Source organism: Erpetoichthys calabaricus, chromosome 9 (assembly GCF_900747795.2).
Source record: "Erpetoichthys calabaricus chromosome 9, fErpCal1.3, whole genome shotgun sequence".
Taxonomy (NCBI): Eukaryota; Metazoa; Chordata; class Cladistia; order Polypteriformes; family Polypteridae; genus Erpetoichthys; species Erpetoichthys calabaricus.
Window position 1 is genome coordinate 192,586,926 of NC_041402.2, and position 13,738 is coordinate 192,600,663.

Below are 13,738 nucleotides of genomic sequence, written 5' to 3' on the forward strand. Positions count from 1 at the left end.
ATTGATGGATTCCCTCTTGCACTCAACTTTCTCAGCTAGACACCTGAGGACCTGGTTGTGTCTCCATGTGTATCTGCCTTGAGTGAGGCTAGTCCTGCGAACAACCAGGATGTGCTTAAGAGTTGCTGGGACTGTACACAGGGGGTAAGATGGGTCCTTTCCAAACCACAGCTGCAGATTTGTGGATGAAGGCAGCACATCATATGTGGCTCGGATGATGAACCTCAGCCTGTTGGACTCCATTACCCAGAGTTCCCTCCATGTGAGTTTCCTCTTTTCAACACACTCCCACTTCATCCAGCGGCCCTGCTTGGCCTGCGCTACAGCTATGGCACACCTGGCTGCTTCCTCCTGACGACGCACCTCCTCCACCACCATGTTTCAACGTTCAGTTGCAGATGCCTGTTGCCAGAGAGGTGTTACCGCTCCGAAACCAAAGCCTCCTCTGCCCTGTTGGACGTGACCCACCACGTTCCAATAGAGAAGAGCAGATTTGGCCTGTAGCACAGCTGTGGCTGGGGTCCACATCCTCCCTGTTGCTAGGGTGGGAGCAGCGCCTCTCACTATGGGATTCCAGGAGTCCGTAAGTGACATATCCAGCCTCACCTTTGCGCATTTGAACTCCTCAACCAGGCTAGGGATGGGCAGTGACAGAATTCCGTCGCTGTAGAGTCCAACGCTGCTGAAGCATTTTGGAAGTCCAAGCCACTTCCTCACATAAGAACTCACTAGCCTCTCCAGTCGATTGGCATGATTGAGCGAAACTTCGTAGATGGTCAACAGCCACAATAGTCTGGGTAATAACCCAAACTGAAAGAACCAGAGCTTAAATTTCCCTGGGAGTGCAGTGTTGTTAATCTGCCTAAGGCCATTAGTCATGTCATGCCATAGTTGTTCACGTTGCCAGGTGTCATTGAGGTCTGCATTATACAACCGCCCAAGGCTCTTAATGGACTTCTCTAAGACTGTTGGAACAGGTTCTCCACTAATATAGAACCGCTCAGCTGTCAGTTTTCCTTTTATGAAGGAGATGCTGCGAGATTTACTTGGCTTAAACTTCATTCTTGCCCACTGGATGTTTTCCTGGAGCTTCTGCAGCAATCGCCTAGTACATGGCTTTGTTGTTGCAATGATGGTCATGTCGTCCATGTAGGCTCTGATGGGAGGAAGACGGAGGCCACTCTTGAATCTCTCATCTCCCACTACCCAACGAGATACCCGTATGACCATCTCCATTGCCATAATAAATACCAAAGGGGAAATCATACAGCCTGCCATAACTCCAACTTCCAGGTGCTGCCAGGCGGTGGTATAGCTCTCAGCTGTTACACAAAACTGTAGATCCTGAAAGTAGCTCTTGACCAGCATTAACAAGCTGTCATCTCGTGCTGTGCTTTAGTGTTTTAGTTAACTCATATTCTTCGAGAACATCCAAACCACCAGGTTTCTCTTTCAGGGCATTTTGAACAATCTAGTTATTAAATATAAAAAAAAAAAAATATGAAGGAATGGTATGATGACATCAAACACAAACGTTATCCATGAAGGCAGATATATCCACATTTACCTGTTTTGCCTTTTCAGCACCTGTGATTTCTCTGCCATTATTAGAGTTTGCACTTGCAGATGTGTTCAGTTGGTTTCTCTCCAACCTTTCTACATCACTGGAGTTTGAAAGTGTATCAGTGAATGTACTTGGTGTTGAGGTAGCTGTGGGTGAAAATTCTTGTTTTTTAAAAGGGGATATCAATATTGATTAATTTTCAAATATTTTATAAAGAAATTTGAGCATTTCAGAAAGAAATTACATGCCACCAGAAAAATCCAGGTCAGCAAAAAATCCTTGTGGAGGACATTTTACTGTGAAGCATATCTGTGGGTTGCTCTGAACCAACTCTTGAAAAATACCTTCCTCCACATTAGTGTCTGTCTCATCAAAGATTTGAAGTGCATTGTTTGCTGTAAGCCCAATTTTGTTTTTACTAAAACAAGATACAGGTGCTGGTCATAAAATTAGAATATCATTAAAAAGTTGATTTATTTCAGTAATTCCATTCAAAAAGTTAAACTTGTATATTAGATCCATTCATTACACACAGACTGATGTATTTCAAATGTTTATTTCTTTTAACGTTGATGATTATAACGGACAACTAATGAAAGTCCCAAATTCAGTATCTCGGAAAATTAGAATATCAATTAAGACCAATGCAAAAAAAGGATTTTTAGAAATGTTGGCCAACTGAAAGGTATGAACATGAAGAGTATGAGCATGTACAGCACTCAATATTTAGTTGGGACTCCTTTGGCCTGGATTACTGCAGCAATGCGGCGTGGCATGGAGTCGATCAGTCTGTGGCACTGCTCAGGTGTTATGAGTGCCCATGTTGCTCTGATAGTGGCCTTCATCTCTTCTGAATTGTTGGGTCTGGCGTATTGCATCTTCCTCTTCACAATACTCCATAGACTTTCTATGGGGTTAAGGTCAGGCGAGTTTGCTGGCCAATCAAGAACAGGGATACCATGGTCCTTAAACCAGGTACTGGTAGCTTTGGCACTGTGTGCAGGTGCCAGGTCCTGTTGGAAAATGAAATCTGCATCTCCATAAAGTTCATCAGCAGCAGGAAGCATGAAGTGCTCTAAAACTTCCTGGTAGACGGCTCTGTTGACCTTGGACCTCAGAAAACACAATGGACCAACACCAGCAGATGACATGGCACCCCAAACCATCACTGACTGTGGAAACTTTACACTGGACCTCACGCAACGTGGATTCTGTACCTCTCCTCTCTTCCTCCAGACTCTAGGACCTTGATTTCCAAAGGAAATGCAAAATTTACTTTCATCAGAGAACATAACTTTGGACCACTCAGCAGGAGTCCAAAGGCGAGACGCTTCTGACGCTGTCTCTTGTTCAAGAGTGGCTTGACACAAGGAATGCGACAGCTGGAACCCATGTCTTGCATACGTCTGTGTGTGGTGGTTCTTGAAGCACTGACTCCAGCTGCAGTCCACTCTTTGTGAATCTCCCCCACATTTTTGAATGGGTTTTGTTTCACAATCCTCTCCAGGGTGCGGTTATCCCTATTGCTTGTCCACTTTTTTCTACCACATCTTGTCCTTCCCTTCGCCTCTCTATTAATGTGCTTGGACACAGAGCTCTGTGAACAGCCAGCCTCTTTGGTAATGACCTTTTGTGTCTCGCCCTCCTTGTGCGAGGTGTCAATGGTTGTCTTTTGGACAACTGTCAAGTCAGCAGTCTTCCCCATGATTGTGTAGCCTACAGAACTAGACTGAGAGACCATTTAAAGGCTTTTGCAGGTGTTTGGAGTTCATTAGCTGATTAGAGTGTGGCACCAGGTGTCTTCAGTATTGAACCTTTTCACAATATTCTAATTTTCTGAGATACTGAATTTGGGACTTTCATTAGTTGTCAGTTATAATCATCAACATTAAAAGAAATAAACATTTGAAATACATCAGTCTGTGTGTAATGAATGAATCTAATATACAAGTTTCACTTTTTGAATGGAATTACTGAAATAAATCAACTTTGTAATGATATTCTAATTTTATGACCAGCACCTGAAAATTTGGTTATAAATGTCAATAAAATTAACTTTTCAAATCAGACATAATTAAATTCAAATTTACCTTTGTTTAGAAACTCCTCAAATGTGAACCCATCTTGCAATTTGATGTATTTCTTCACCTGAAGGTAATTCACCTTCACTGGCATGATGAGACCTCATGAAAGAACTTCAATCTTAGCTTTGAGAGAACAGGGGGGTATTTTTCGTACGTGGATTACTCGCTTAGCCGGATGTAATTGTTGACTATTTGGCCTGATCCTGGATCTGTCGGTTTTTTGAAACTCTTGCTGGAAGTGTTGTCATAGCAACACATCCAAATCCGCAAACCTGCTCGTTTGTTCTGCGTAAACAAGGATTAGTTTACACACGTGATCAGTGACGGTGTGGAAGTCATCCAGTCAGGGCTTCGCCGTTCATGAATGAGCGACCAATTGATATCGGTGCGCAAATTATACGAAGAGGATTTCATATAAAGAGGGTTTTGCGCGATCGGCAAGATCCTTTATTGCCCCCGGAGGAAATTCTGTACGAAAGATACCGCTGTAGCCGAGGGGGAATATTGTACCTCAAAGATTTATTAGCTGCGTATATTCGAAGTCAAACTCGGCGAAGTCGGGCTCTCGCAACCACACAGACAGTAGGCATTGCTTTGAGGTTTCTTGCAAGCGGCACTTTTTTATATACTGTAGGCCAGTGCTCCGCAACCTTTTTTCACCTACGACGCACCAAAGTTCTTCCTAGAATTCCGCGGCACGTCAAAAGCTAAAATATATAGGAGTGGCGTAGCTTGTGGGGTGGGGTGGGGTGGGGTGGGGGGCTGGGGGGATGGTCCGCTACGAGCGCCAGCTATTTAGGGGCGTCCAAACCACGGTACTTTTCTTTTTTTTTTGTTCCTTGAGGAGGCGCAAAAAAAAAAATTATTTCAGCTTTGAGGCATCAAATTTTTCACCGCCCCGGGCAACATGATCTCCAGCTACGCCACTGATATATAGATATTAATTTAATACACAAATTTTACAATAAATTTTCATTTTTTATTATAAGTATACATTTATTATAAGTATACATACATAAAAACTATACTATATTTACTTTTATGCAATATTAATAATTATTATAACATAATGACTGATTAATGTGATACCCGCACTTGTTTCAATGAACACAAAAGTTTTATATTCGGCTCAATATTTGACAGCGCAACCCGAAGTTCTTGGTCAAGATCTTTCAAGCATGACCGCTTATCATTTTTAATTAACACAAGAGTTGTTTTTCTTTTTTTAGCGTAACTGAGATGGTTTGAATTTAGATGGCGATTTAGTTTACTGGGTGCCATTGCCTCGTTTGATAGCTGATCGCCGCAAATGATGCATTGTGGCTTTGGAGCCGTTTCGTCACCACACCACGAGAATCCATATCGAATGTAGTCTTCGTTGTACTTCCTTTTCACAATCTTCTTTGTTTTTTTTTTTTTGCAACACTTGTGCTGGGTTCTTCATTATCTGTACGTTAAGACGAATCTTTTCCACGTAAAAATTTATCCATATTTAAAGGGGTATAAAACTAAATATGAATCACACGAAGAACGTTAACCATACACAATTCAGCAGCACAACTAATAGTAATGAAAGATAACTACTGTCGCAAGACGAGTGAATGCGACGTAGCACGACTAATACGTCGGCTTGAATTGAATCTAGGTGAGGGCACGGAGCGCTCTGCCTATCAAAGCATACTACGGAGTTGTCTGGCGACTAGACCTACGTCGTAGGCGACAGGCGATGAGATTTATTATTTCAGAGAAATGACACATAAAATTATGAAACCTTTAAAAGGCTATATGCGAATATTTCGTTGCACGTATTCTCGTTATTGTGTTTCTAAGGAGGACCGTTGAAATATTATTTAGTTAGAAAATTGTCTTATTTGACCGCGTCACACCTGTATCGGCTCAAGGCACACCAGTGTACCGTGGCACACAGGTTGCGGAGCACTGCTGTAGGCGATGCGGAACAGCTATCCAAAAGGGTATCCGTCAATAAGGGCGCGCACATAAAGGCGACCTTCAAAAGGGCGACCTCAATTGGGCGCGGCAAATAAAACCGCACATAAATAAAAGCGATCTTCAAAAGGGCGACCTCAATTGAGCGCCGAATAAATGCGTGCATAAATAAAGGAGCGCTTCAAAAGGGTGACGTCAATTGGAATAAAGGCGAATAAAGGCAAACGCAACAAAATTACAGAAAATGTATTAGATAAAGGCAATGATTGAACGTATAAAAAGGTGAAAGCAAGAATATTAAAACATCCAATTAATTAATGCATGAACTTCTAACGAACTACTTCTACCGAACTATTTCTAAAGCTCTCTATATTTCCTTGTTTTCAAAATTACAGAAAATTAGATTAAGGCAATGACTGAATGTATAAAAAGGTGAAAGTAAGTTACACTTGAAGCTGTAGATTATGTGCAATGCCACGTAGATATTCGAGATGCGGTCTATTAGCATAATCAAGGACAATTAATTTAATTCGCTCCCAAGGTCATCCTTTTGAAGCTCGCCTTTATTTACGCGCGCCTTTATTCGGCGCTCAATTGAGGTCGCCCTTTTGAAGGTCGCCTTTATGTGCGCGCCCTTATTGATGGATACCTCTTCCTTTAAGTGTTTGCCTTAAGGCTGCGCCATCGGTGTTCACTTTAGTCGTCTTCCACCGCTTCTCCTGGACTTCAGAAACTGACTGATTTCAACTTTGATTGATGTTTACTCCCATATCTGTAAGTGTTCTTAATAGTTCATAAGGATGAAAAATAGTTTGTGTATATATACGAAGGACGTTCAAAAATTTTCCGCACCTTTATATTTTCGTTGGAAAGGTGACTATGTAGAAAACTGATTTAACTTTTTTTAAACTCTTAATAAATAGAGTTTAAAAAGTGCGGAAACATTTTGAACGTCTCTCGTGTATGAACAGGTGTGGGCAAAAGTAGGTTTACTGTTGTGACACGAAACAGAGTTTATTCTTGTACTAATAATTATTTGTGAATTTGTATTATTATTTATTTATTTATTTTTTAGCGACCTGTATCTTGCGCGCAATGTGCCATCGTGACACTGCTTTGAGTTGATCGAGCTATTGCAATAATCATAACCTGCATGTCTTTTTTTTCCATAAGGACAACTGTAAACCTCTTGCCCACCCCAATGTGTATATATTTACGTGTGTTTCTTTGTAATGCAAGTTTATTTTTTTTTCCTGTCAGGTTTAAAATCTAGTGCTTTATCGTTTGTTAATAGGAGTATTTGCGTTCCTGCCTTCTTTCACACTAAAGGTCAGTCGCTATGGACGCCCACAATGGGCGCCAGTTGGTACTCTTTATGATGCATTATTTCATGCTTTCATTTGCCCACCCCCGCAATCAAAAAACAAAAAAGTGGTTCGGCGTTTTCCGTATACCGCAATACCTGCAATGGAGCATACGGTTAAGTCCATTCGAGGAGCTGACCAGTAGAACCGCAGATTCTCTCATACTGAAGGAGACGTTCGAAGGTTACAGATGATTTTTAAAATGTCAGTTATTTTCCAGTTACCTGATAAAGACATCCAAATATACATCTGTACGAAATAATATAGAAGGGGCGTTCAGAAAGCTTCCGCACTTTTTAAAACTCTGTTTATTAAGAACCAGTAACGGCATACTGCACGATAACGTGCAATGAATACACTTGACTTGAGTATTCCTAGTTTTCATCCTCTTTCTTTCTCTGTACGTTCACTGTAAAAAATGAATCATGAGGCTTGTGATTTTCATAAAAAAAATTGATGTAATCATTAAAAATAATGTGCATATTTAATTAAAAAAATAGGTTTTCTGTTTTGGGCGGCACGGTGGCGCAGTGGGTAGCGCTGCTGCCTCGCAGTTGGGAGACCTGGGGACCTGGGTTCGATTCCTGGGTCCTCCCTGCGTGGAGTTTGCATGTTCTCCCCATGTCTGCGTGGGTTTCCTCCGGGCGCTCCGGTTTCCTCCCACAGTCCAAAGACATGCAGGTTAGGTGGATTGGCGATTCTAAATTGGCCCTAGTGTGTGCTTGGTGTGTGGCTGTGTTTGTGTGTGTCCTGTGGTGGGTTGGCACCCTGCCCGGGATTGGTTCCTGCCTTGTGCCCTGTGTTGGCTGGGATTGGCTCCAGCAGACCCCCGTGACCCTGTGTTCAGATTCAGAGGGTTGGAAAATGGATGGATGGATGGGTTTTCTGTTTTTCTTATAATATATTGAGAACATTTCACTAATAAAATTAAGAAATAAATTGTACCCATTTTTTTAAGGAAATGAGTGCAATTTTTAGGCTTAATTTGAGGAACCATTTAGGCTAAAATTTTAAGGAAAAAAGGCTTCATATTTATTTTAAGAGAATTGGTCCAATTACCCGGGTTTGATTGAGTCACCTTCATTTGAATCTCAACGGCAGTGATCAGACGGCGTTTTGAAGGAGCAGACGAACAGTGGAAAATATTAAGAGGTAAGTTATAAGCCCCTTACTAATTTTTACATTTTATTTTGATTTCTTAAATAAGCTCCTCAGGACACCGCTTATTCACGCTAGTACAGGAATTGTTTTACACTTATTTTTTAATCTGAACGACAGTGATCATTTTGGCATGTGAAACAGTGACTATGTTGAACCAGGAGTTTTAAAATAAAGGTTTACAATTATGCGATGTTATTTGATGTGAAAATCTGAACTCGAGCTCATTAGTCATAACTCCTCACATGCACGTGCTGAGGCTAGAATGGACATGTTGGTCGCTAAAGCAAAAATAACTATAGCCATGCATCGAGCTTGATACAGTGCATCCGGAAAGTATTCCCAGCGCTTCATCACTGTTTCCACATTTTGTTATCTTACAGCCTTATTCCAAAATGGATTAAATTCATTTTTTCCTCTGAATTCTACACACAACACCCCATAATGACAACGTGAAAAAAGTTTACTTGAGGTTTTTGCAAATTTATTAAAAAATAAAAAAACTGAGAAATCCCATGTCCATAAGTATTCACAGCCTTTGCTCAATACTTTGTCGATGCCCCTTTGGCAGCAATTCCAGCCTCAAGTCTTGTTGAATATGATGCCACAAGCTTGGCACACCTATCCTTGGCCAGTTTTGCCCATTCCTCTTTGCAGCACCTCTCAAGCTCCATCAGGTTGGATGGGAAGCGTCGGTGCACAGCCATTTAAGATCTCTCCAGAGATGTTCAATCGGATTCAAGTCTGGGCTCTGGCTGGGCCACTCAAGGACATTCACAGAGTTGTCCTGAAGCCACTCCTTTGATATCTTGGCTGTGTGCTTAGGGTCATTGTCCTGCTGAAAGATGAACCGTCGCCCCAGTCTGAGGTCAAGAGCGCTCTGGAGCAGGTTTTCATCCAGGATGTCTCTGTACATTGCTGCAGTCATCTTTCCCTTTATCCTGACTAGTCTCCCAGTTCCCCACAGCATGATGCTGCCACCACCATGCTTCACTGTAGGGATGGTATTGGCCTGGTGATGAGCGGTGCCAGGTTTCCTCTAAACGTGACGCCTGGCATTCACACCAAAGAGTTCAATCTTTGTCTCATCAGACCAGAGAATTTTCTTTCTCATGGTCTGAGAGTCCTTCAGGTGCCTTTTGGCAAACTCCAGGCGGGCTGCCATGTGCCTTTTACTAAGGAGTGGCTTCCGTCTGGCCACTCTACCATACAGGCCTGATTGCTGCAGAGATGGTTGTCCTTCTGGAAGGTTCTCCTCTCTCCACAGAGGACCTCTGGAGCTCTGACAGAGTGACCATCGGGTTCTTGGTCACTTCTCTAAGGCCCTTCTCCCCGATCGCTCAGTTTAGATGGCCGGCAAGCTCTAGGAAGAGTCCTGGTGGTTTCGAACTTCTTCCACTTACAGATAATGGAGGCCACTTTGCTCATTGGGACCTTCAAAGCAGCAGAAATGTTTTTGTAACCTTCCCCAGATTTGTGCCTCGAGACAATCCTGTCTCGGAGGTCTACAGACAATTCCTTTGACTTCATGCTTGGTTTGTGCTCTGACATGAACTGTCAACTGTGGGTCCTTCTATAGACAGGTGTGTGCCTTTCCAAATCATGTCCAGTCAACTGAATTTACCACAGGTGGACTCCAATGAAGCTGCAGAAACATCTCAAGGATGATCAGGGGAAACAGGATGCACCTGAGCTCAATTCTGAGCTTCATGGCAAAGGCTGTGAATACTTATGGACATGTGCTTTCTCAATTTTTTTATTTTTAATAAATGTGCAAAAACCTCAAGTAAACTTTTTTCACGTTGTCATTATGGGGTGTTGTGTGTAGAATTCTGAGGAAAAAAATTAATCCATTTTGGAATATGGCTGTAACATAACAAAATGTGGAAAAAGTGATGAAGCGCTGGGAATACTTTCCGGATGCACTGTAGATGGGGCAGTTTCTATGATTATACTTAAAAACTTTTAAGAGTGTTGATGTGTTTATATATTCGCTTCAAATTGTAAAGATGTATTAAATTAGCGTTTAATCATTTCACGCAATATATGCATTTTTTTCATTCATCCTCGACGTTAGAGGGCGCCCTCTTAAAAAAAAAAACAAGTCACAAACACCATCGAAGCAACACGATGACATTCCAGGAATTGATATGGACATAAGCATGCTTTTGACTAGTTGAAGAATACAAACATCTTTGCAATAATTAAGGCATTATCAGTCTCCACAAAGAGTAAGATATATCTATAGCAATTTACATTTTCTCTTTGATTAATCTATGTAAAATTCGACCTGAGTTAAGTTATTTGAACACATTTGAGATTTACTATAATGCACATTTATTTAAAATTAGTCTTTAACAATATTTAAAAATGTTTATACAACATTTTTTCAAAACATGGCAGGATTTAATCAATATTATTTTAGAATAAGAGAAATAACTATTATTGCATTTAACTCCCTTCTCCATCTGTTATTTATATAGATATTTACTTCTCTCTTTCTTTTGTTTAATGTTGCCTTATTAAAAAGCCTTAAGCAATTTTCCTTTAGCTAAGCTCTCCTTCTCAGGGGTGGGGTTTGATTAGTCTTCAAATTTGTTGGGTTATAAATTGATCTGTTTGTATGGAATGATTACAATGAAAATTAATAAAATAAAAATATTAAAAAAAAAATAAATAAAAATGTTTAGACTTGTTTAGCATTATTGGGTGTCTAGGCTTAAACCATTCCAATTTCATGATTTTGGTGATTAGGTTGACTTGTGCCCGACAGTTGCAGAATTTAAAGATCGCAGGCCTGCTCTGTTTGACATTCTCCAGGTAGGGATTTTACATTTTGTCATTAAATACCATCACAGATAATAATGTGGTTGTCAACTGAACATAATTATAATCAGTGATTGTGTGTTTCATTTTTTAGATTAATGAAGAGTTTAGGAGAATTACTACTCTGCACCTTGAGCCAACATTTATTAAGATGTTGGATTACTACACTCCTAAACTTTTCACAATATTTTCCTGCAAAGGAGGAGCACTCGCACAGATTTTGAAGAAGAAAATGGGTGCCATACAGCAGGTATTTTAATTGGTATTTATTATTATTATTTGATTGATATTTGCTTCATTATTATTGGGTACTATTACTAATTTCTACACTTTTGGTGCCTTAGACCTCACATCAAAACATAGAACAGACAAGAGATGTTGTCCTCCGTTGCTTGGTCAATTACTTGGGTGAAAAGGAGGAAGACCTCATCCAGGAGTACAATGTAAGTGTCTAAAACTATTTCAGATATTTATTGTTTTCAGAAAACTGCATTTAGCATTTGTTTTCCTTTACAAAAACAGAAATACATCTTAAACATAAGTACGTTCCTCATGTAAAAAAATTCTTGCACTAGTGTCAGCAATATAAATGAAATAAATTAAACAATGTCAACATTTCTGAAAACATCCTGTCCGCCATTAGCCATAGTATACCTGAGTTTGTTGTAGTGTCAGTCTCCATAGTCCACTGAAACAAGTTTTGGGGAGTTAGTGTTTTACAATGTTACAAAGATATGAACCTAGAAATGGTTTACTGTACTTACTTGAGGTATCTGCCTTTTAAGTTCTTACGAGGAAAAACTTGTTTGAACATCTTACACAAATTAACTACATAAATAACAGATCTTCATAATAAATTATGTTATGTTTGTTTTACAGTATGAAAATGAGGATGTGCAGCAAAGTCTACTGCAGCAGGTAATGAAAATTGCTGTCTGCAAGAAGGATGACCAGGAGGACTTTAGCATTGTCTTGGAGGGTATGCAAGTCATGACTGGCTTGGGAAATCTGACTAGAGCCTGCGCAATTCTTCTTGGATTCACATATGCACTAAACCTCACCTATCCCAAACAACTGAGGAACACGTTTGAGGCCTTTCAGAAGCTCTTCTTGGAACTGGATGTTTGTAGGTTTTCCCCCAAATTACAGTCTCTCAAAAACAAACTTGTGTATTAGATTGTGAGAGACACATTCCATTGTTACCAAGTTTTGGTGAAAATGCCCAGGTTGAGGTTTGAGATTGTTCTGCAGCTTGTTCTACAACAGTTTATCTGGTTTGATGCTAAACAGTTGATTTCAATGACATAAATTGTGAGTTACAAACTGTTTTACAAATTGTTTTTGTTTTTTCTTAAAAATGCTGTAAATGTTATATACACTATTTTACAAAGTGTTTAATATTTTGATACCAGTGTAACATGGAATAAAAGCATGTTTAACACCAAAATGCATTATGTATTCATTTCATTATAAAATGTTTTTTATATTATTAAGTAATTTTCCTTAATACATATGAGTACATTTTGTTTTATGTGCTTAAACTAAAAACGATTATTCCACTAATAATGCTAAAATCATCATGTCTCTGGCTAAATAATTTGGGATGCTTTACATGATTTATTCAAGTAGATTCTGCGGTTCTATTCAATAAGGGCGCGCACAAAAAGGTGACCTTCAAAAGGGCGACCTCAATTGGGCGCGGAGAATAAAAGCGCACATAAATAAAAGCGATCTTCAAAGGGGCGACCTCAATTGAGCGCCGAATAAATGCGCGCGCAAATAAAGGAGCGCTTCAAAAGGATGACCTTCGGAGCGAATTAAATTAATTGTCCTTGATTATGCTAATAGACCGCATCTCGAATATCTGCGTGGCATTGCACATAATCTACAGCTTCAAGTGTAACTTGCTTTCACCTTTTTATACATTCAGTCATTGCCTTAATCTAATTTTCTGTAATTTTGAAAACAAGGAAATATAGAGAGCTTTAGAAATACAGTAGTTCGTTAGAAGTTCATGCATTAATTAATTGGATGTTTTAATATTTTTGCTTTCACCTTTTTATACGTTCAATCATTGCCTTTATCTAATACATTTTCTGTAATTTTGTTGCGTTTGCCTTTATTCGCTGCGCCCAATTGACGTCACCCTTTTGAAGCGCTCCTTTATTTATGCGCGCAGTTATTCGGCGCTCAATTGAGGTCGTCCTTTTGAAGATCGCTTTTATTTATGTGCGGTTTTATTCGCCGTGCCCAATTGAGGTCGCCCTTTTGAAGGTCGCCTTTATGTGCGCGCCCTTATTGACGGATACCGATTCTGCTAGGGAAAAAAATCAAGCCGTAAATACTACTTCGAATTATATGCATCTGGCTAAATAATTTAGGATTTTTTTCCATGATTTATTCAAGTAAATTCATCTAAAAAATCAAGCCTTAAAAACTGCTTAAAAATAATATGTGCAATATTGTTACCATATTTTTTTTAAGTAGATAGCACATAAGATTTTTTACAGTGTTTACCATTCGTTTGCTCAGAGGTTGATGCACTTGTTCCTTCCCTAGCAGCTCTTCTTTCCTCCACCTTAGCGGCCCGCTGCTTCTCTTCTTCCGTCGGCATCTTTTCGCGTTAAAACTGATTAAGTCAATGTTTGTGTTGCAATTACTTAGTATGTTTTTCTTAATTTTTCACTTACGCTGGCACTTAAGTCTTCAATCTGCCTCAAGAATGATTTAAGATATGAAGAGTTAGGGGAAGTGACCTCGAAGGTGGTAGGGGATGAGAACGGTGCACGTATATG

The 13,738-nt window shown here is 39.9% G+C and overlaps 2 protein-coding genes and 1 long non-coding RNA gene across 3 annotated transcripts in view; 1 reads left to right on the plus strand and 2 right to left on the minus strand.

Moving 5' to 3' along the window:
- The window catches only part of LOC114657709 (uncharacterized), a 284,979-nt gene that overhangs the window by 42,478 nt on the left and 228,763 nt on the right, over positions 1–13,738 (minus strand). The window lies entirely within an intron of this gene.
- Positions 1,356–3,727, minus strand: LOC127529251 (uncharacterized). The gene is made up of 3 exons (XR_007935917.1): positions 3,655–3,727; positions 1,568–1,725; positions 1,356–1,471 (listed from the first exon to the last, which is right to left on the minus strand). It is a non-coding gene; the product is annotated as an uncharacterized LOC127529251 (long non-coding RNA).
- LOC114657708 (uncharacterized) overlaps positions 6,343–13,738 on the plus strand; it is a 161,832-nt gene continuing 154,436 nt past the window's right edge. Inside the window, exon 1 of the mRNA XM_051932308.1 lies at positions 6,343–6,369. The gene's annotated coding sequence lies outside the window, so the exon portion shown is untranslated. The remainder of the gene's footprint in view (positions 6,370–13,738) is intronic.